This window comes from Triticum aestivum, chromosome 1B (assembly GCF_018294505.1).
Source record: "Triticum aestivum cultivar Chinese Spring chromosome 1B, IWGSC CS RefSeq v2.1, whole genome shotgun sequence".
NCBI lineage: Eukaryota > Viridiplantae > Streptophyta > Magnoliopsida > Poales > Poaceae > Triticum > Triticum aestivum.
In genome coordinates, this window is record NC_057795.1 from 27,282,405 (window position 1) to 27,289,296 (window position 6,892).

The following is a 6,892-nucleotide window of genomic DNA, read 5'->3' on the forward strand; positions in this document are numbered from 1 at the left end:
GCAGAATCGGGCTAGGACGGTGCAGACGCAGGCACCGCCACCGCCTCAAACCTCGGGTGTTGGAGGTACTTATGCCATGCCCCGGGGTCAGTGGGGAGATGATGGATACAATGCATATGGGGTTGGTAAGCACCGTGGCTCCTCGTCGACGGTAGGTGGTCGCGGCTATGCTGGGCAGAGCGATGGCTCGGCGGAGCGACCTTTTTTGGGACCCCCAGGTGGTTTCGTTGAGGGGGCGTCTGGCCCGGGCTATCGACAGCGGGGTGGTTTCTGCGGTCATCGTGGTGGTCGAGGTGTCCGGTACCGTCCACGGCAGCCTCCTCCACCTGTTGTCGAGAAGACGCCGCTGACGGGACTGCCGAGGTGCTGGTGTTGTCCGGTCAGGCTATGGAGGTGGTGTAGGCGCTAGCTAACGCTGAGATACCCGTGAATGAGGCCATGGTGGAGGCGTCAGACAGGGCTGATTCGGAGAGGGCGTCCATGTGGGCGCGTACGAAAGAGAAAATGTTGTGCTATCGATGTGGCGAGAAGGGTCATTTTATTGCTGAGTGTGTGGCTGAACTTTGTGGCACTTGTGGCAAGCCGGCACATGATACAGGGGATTGTCCGATTTTGCATGATCAGGCACCGTCTCTCATTATGTATGGAGTGTATTGTGCTGAACTCACGTCTTTGAGTCTCCTACTGAGAGGGAGGTTCCTAACGAGACCCTGAGTTTGACGACTGGGATTGTCAAAGTTACCAGAGGAGAGGTCTCCGAGACAAAGATTGTGTAGAGACTGAAGGAGTTAGCTGCAGGTGACTTCCAGTGGAAGCTTGTTAGTCTCGAGGAAAAATTGTTTAGGGTTGAGTTCCCTTCGGTTGAGGATTTGCAGATACTTCTGAGTTTTGGGATGTGCGAAGTGCCGGGTACAGATTGTGTCCTTGAGTTATATGAGTGGAAGAGGGTCGAGCTTCAGGGTAAGCCTCTTACTCAGGTGTGGCTGCGTTTTTCCGGGGCTCCCTCGCAGCCGATGCAAGATGCTAGGGCTGTGGCTAGTTTGGGCATTATGGTGGGGAGAACAGAGAGAGTGGATATGGCTTTTACCAGAGCTCACGGGATAGCCCGACTGCTGGTCAGTGTTCAGGATATTGAGTTCGTGCCTGATGTGGTCAAGTGGGAATATCGAGGCCAGATTTATAACCTCGTGATTGAGTTTGAGGATGAGAGTCTGTTTGCCGAGGCGGCTAACGGGACTGATGTTGATATGCACGTGGGAGATGACAACTCGGGACTTAAGGAGGCACCGGTTGATGATACTGGACGAGAGTTGTCCAATGGACCGGGATCCGTTTCTCAGACGTCCGGGGATGGGACGGTACCACCCTCCACGGTGCCTACGACTTCTTTGAGATTTGGATCTTTCGAGCCGGCTTCTGCGCCTCCGAGGCTTTGGAGTGAGCGGGTGGAGTCTGGCGAGGTGTTTGAGCAAACGTTACCTGATTTGGATTTTGAGGATGTTGTGAGTCCAGTCCTTGGGGTTTCACCGATCTCGGTCATGGGAGAGGAGGAGGAGGCTCCCTCCCATGTACTGCTCATTGATTCTCCTCAGATCGAGGGTCCGGCGGTGGAGGTCTTAACCTCGGGAGGGGGTCTGAGGCTGGTGGTCTCGGTTCCCTCTTCTTCTGTCGCGATGCCGGAGCTACAGGTGGCGGTTCCGCTTTATGAAGGGGGCTCGAGGCAGGTGGTCTCGGTGCCCTCTTCTCCTCTCGTGGTGGACGAGGTCTCGGTGGTGGAGGTTTTATCCTCGAGAGGGGATCCGGGGCAGGTGGCCTCGGCACCGTCTTCTCCTCTCACGAGGCCGGAGCTACAGGCGTTGGCTCCGCATTCCGGAGGGGGCTCGGGGCCCTCTTATATTGGGGCGCCTAGGGTGGCCGGCCCTCCTATGGTGCCGGTGAGCCCTTCTTGCTGGAGGGCCGAGGTGGGTGGGGAGCTCGGGCAGGTGGCCCATGCGCCCTCCTCCCTCGGCATGGTGCCATCTCTCTACCGTGGGGTGCGACGGATGTCACCGGTGCCATTGAGCGCCCCACCGCTTTCCGGCGGTCCAGCTGGTTTGTCGATGGAGGCTCACTGGCTGCATGTTCGGGGTGAGGCAGGAGGCCCCATCCCGAGCAGGGTCACTCGGGAGGAGGTTATTGCGTTCGGTGGGATTCCAGATCCAGTTTCTGAGGGGCGACGGATGAGCTGCCGTCTCCAGGATCATCCGGAGGTTGACGACATACAGCAGCAGTGCGCTATGAGGGCGGCCAAGCTTCGTGACGTTGAGGTCACTACTGGTATGTTGGTTAATACCTCAAATTCCATCTTGCATTTTTCTAATGATGAGATTATTAATAATGCAAACCAACTAGGAATTTCACTAGGTTGTAATGATAGTGAAATTTCAAATTCCGTTAATGATATGCTGGATTTAGAGGCAGAGCAGGCTTTAGAGATGATTCATAACTTAGCAGCGGTTAAACCCATGAATGATTCCGATATTGCTGCTTTGGGGGTCAGGGTGCTCGATAATTTTTATGCGGATCTTGCTCCTCCTCTTCCTGAGCCTGAGGAGGAGGATGAGAGTTTTGAGAATGTTGTAGTCAGAACTTCTGAGCCTGGTTGTGAGGACCGGCTGGAGAGTAAGAACATTCCTAAACGCAAATGGAAGCGAAAGATCTACCCAGCTTCCGCAGTGCGTAGGAGTGCTAGGATCCACACGGCTAAAAAATTCCATGACGAGATATAAAAGGAATATTTTGGAATAGCAGAGGTCTGAAAGACTTGGCTAAAAGAAGATTTCTTGCAGAGGCGTCTATAGAGCATAGGTTGGACTTTGTCGCATTGTTGGAATCTGGTAGAGATAATTTTTCGCCACAATTTCTCAATACTTTATCGGGTGGTATTGATTTTGACTGGCATTGTCTGCCACCACGAGGAAGATCAGATGGGATCTTACTCGGAGTTAGATGTGATTCGCTCGAAGTCCGAAGCATGGTCATGGGAGATTTGGCTGTTAAGTTTAGGGTGCGGTCGAAGGCTGATGGGTTTAATTGGGCTTTGGTGGCGGTATATGGTGCCGCACAGCCCGAACTCAAACCTGATTTCTTGGCTGATCTGGTTAGGATTTGCGGTTCTAAGCAGCTTCCAATCCTGGTGGGGGGTGATTTCAACATCATTAGAAGGCGTGATGAGAAGAACAATGATAACTTTGACGGCAGATGGTCGTTCATGTTTAATACTATCATTGAAAGCTTGGATCTGAGAGAGATAGAGCTTTCGGGAAGAATGTTCACCTGGGCTAACGTGATGCCAAATCCGACATTTGAAAAGTTGGACCGAGTTCTGGCTAGTGTCGAATGGGAACGGAAATTTCCCTTTATAACAGTTCAGGCACTTTCTCGTGGTATTTCTGACCACACACCTTTATTTCTAGACTCTGGTGAGGCCACCCACTTGGGAAACAAAAACTCATTTTCGTTCAAACTTGCTTGGTTGGAAAGAGAAGCCTTCTTTGATCTCGTAGCCAGAGAGTGGGCTAAGGATGCAGGAGGTAGGACTGCGATTGAGCATTGGCAGAATAAGATTAGGCACTTGAGAAGTTTCCTACGTGGGTGGGCTAAGAATCATAGTGGGATTTATAAGGTCAAAAAGGAACAGCTCCTTACCCGTATTCAGTCCCTAGATGTAAAAGCAGATACCACGGTTCTGCTAGCCTCGGAGCTTCATGCCAAGCTTGACGCGGAGATGAGGCTGAAAGAACTTCTTCATGAAGAAGAATTAAAGTGGGTGCTGCGGGCCAAGGTCTGAAGAGTAGTCCAGGGGGACGCGAATACTCAATTCTTCCACATGATCGCTAATGGCAAACACAGAAAGAAGAGAATCTTTCAGCTTGAACAAGATGAAGGAAATTATACACTACTGAATATTACAAGCAGTTGTTTGGGCCTCCAGAGAATAACTGTGTTTCTCTGGATGAGTCTAGGATTGAGGATGTTCCTCAACTTACTGCTGTTGAGAATGATATTTTAGCTGCTCCTTTTTCTGAGAAAGAGGTGTTTGAGGCCATATCGCAGATGACAAATAATAAGGCTCCAGGGCCGGATGGATTCCCGGCTGAGTTTTATAAGAAGTGTTGGGATATTATTAAAGGGGATCTGTTGCCGTTGTTCCATGATTTATTCTCTGGATAGCTTCAGCTTTTTCAACTGAATTTTGGAACGATAACCCTGCTTCCTAAGAAAACAGAGGCTATGAGAATTGAGCAATTCAGGCCCATCTATTTTCTTAATGTTAGTTTCAAATTTTTTACCAAGGTCGGGACTAATAGGCTCACGCAGATTGCGCATGCTGTGGTGCAGCCTACCCAAACTACTTTCATGCCGGACATGAACATCCTCGAAGTGGTTGTGGTCCTTCATGAAACGCTCCATGATATTCACATGCAAAAACTAGATGGAGTTGTTTTGAAGGTGGATTTCGAGAAAGCGTATGATAAAGTCAAATGGCCTTTTCTTCAACAGGCCTTACGCATGAAGGGTTTTGATGAAGCTTGGCGACGCCAGGTAGAATCTTTCACGCAAAAAGGGAGTGTTGGAATTAAAGTGAATGACAACATAGGACATTATTTCCAGACACACAAGGGCCTGAGACAACGTGATCCAATGTCTCCTATTCTATTCAACATTGTGGTTGACATGTTGGCAATTCTGATAGGTAGGGCAAAGGAGGCCGGTCAGGTGGGTGTCTTGGTGCCTCATCTAGTTGATGGTGGTGTGTCCATCCTGCAGTACGCTGATGAGACAATCATCTTTATGGAGCACGACTTGGCAAAAGCGAGAAATATGAAGCTGGTGTTATGCTTATTTGAACAATTGACCGGATTGAAGATTTACTTTCATAAAAGCGAATTGTTCTGTTTTGGTAGAGCCAATGAGGAACAAGAGGCTTATAGGCAACTGTTTGGATGCGAATTGGGGGCATTACCTTTCACGTAATTAGGTATACCCATTCACCATCGTAAGCTGACAAACAGAGAATGGAAGTGCATCGAGGATCGGTTTGAGAAGAAACTGAGTTGCTGGAAGGGCAAACTCATGTCATATGGAGGCCGGTTGATTCTTATTAATTCGGTGCTCACGAGTATGCCTATGTTTCTCTTATCTTTCTTCGAAGTCCCAGTTGGTGTTAGGAAAAGGATGGACTTCTATCGATCTCGATTCTTCTGGCAGAGTGATGAACTAAAGAGAAAATACCGACTCGCCAAATGGGATATCATCTGTTGACCACAGGACCAGGGGGGCCTTGGTATTGAGAATCTTGAGGTCAAGAACAGATGTCTTCTCAGTAAGTGGCTGTATAAGTTATCAGTTGAGACCGAGGCCACGTGGGCGCAGATTCTCCGTAGTAAGTATCTGCAGTCCAAGACTTTGTCCCAGGCGACAGTGAGACCGGCTGACTCGCCGTTTTGGAAGGGGCTTATGCGAGTCAAAGCTGCCTTCTTTAATAGAACAAAGTTTATAGTCGGTAATGGCAACACCACTCGCTTCTTAGAGGATACTTGGCTTGGTGAAACGTCGTTGGCCCTTCAGTATCCGTCCCTGTATCGTATTGTTCAATGACATCATGCTCTCGTTGCAATGATTATGCAGTCCATTCCCCTTAATATTCAGTTTAGGAGGGCGCTTGTTGGCGACCAGTGGGAAGCCTGGCTTCATTTGGTGCGTAGACTGATGGAGGTTCAGTTATCTCATCAGCCCGATTAGTTGTGTTGGAAGCTTACTAGGTCTGGAGAGTTCACAGTTAAGTCGATGTATGTCGATGTCATCGACTCTAGTGCTATTCCTAGTTCCAAAGATGTTTGGAAAATCAAAGTTCCTTTGAAAATTAAAGTGTTTATGTGGTTTGTACATAAACAAATCATTTTAACAAAGGATAATTTGGTTAAGCGCAACTGGACATGATCTACTAGGTGTAGTTTTTGTGATCGAGGCGAAACTATCAAGCACCTCTTTTTTGAGTGCATGTTGGCGAGAGTTTTGTGGCACATGGTGCATATTGCATTTAACATTACTCCTCCAAATTCGGTCAATACGTTATTTGGAACGTGGCTTGTTGGGATAGAGTCCGAAACAGCTTGACACATTCACGTAGGAGTATGTGCTTTGTTGTGGGCAATTTGGAACTGCAGAAATGATTTGGCTTTTAACAGAACAACAAATATTCATTTTTTGCAGGTTTTATTCCGAGCTACTGCGCCGATCCGTATGTGGTCGTTACTCACTCCAACGGAGGCCAGGGAGCGTTTGGTTACTGGATCTGTCCGGTGGGAGATGGTAGCGCGGGATATCTTCAACCGATTTGGATGGCGGTCATGTAATAGGATATGCGATTAGTTTACCTATCTTTGTTATGCCAGTCGGTTGTGGCTTTTGGGCCTTCTGTTTTTGGCGTTGTGGCTCTTTGTGAGCTTGCCGTAATTTTTGTTTTCAGACTTTAAGACCTTGTTGAACCTCTTTATTTATCTATAAATGTGGCCGTATGCATCGTTCGGATGCAGAGGCCAGGAAGTCCCCCCCTTTTCGAAAAAAGTGGGTTTGATCACCTATATGTGCTAGGAGTTCATTGCTTCAGTTAATTTCTTGCTTAATCATTCGTATGGTTAATACTTTGACATGCAGTGTCATATAAGCCTACACATGTCTCATTTTTTCCACGGACGTTTAACAATAATTAATAGAAAAATATATATGCTGAAATTCCCATACTAATTAATATACTACTAGCTAGAAGGTAATACTTAAAATTAAGCCTTCTGTGCATCATAGGTGAAAGAGATCTCATGCACACACAATTAACTATATCACATTCAGG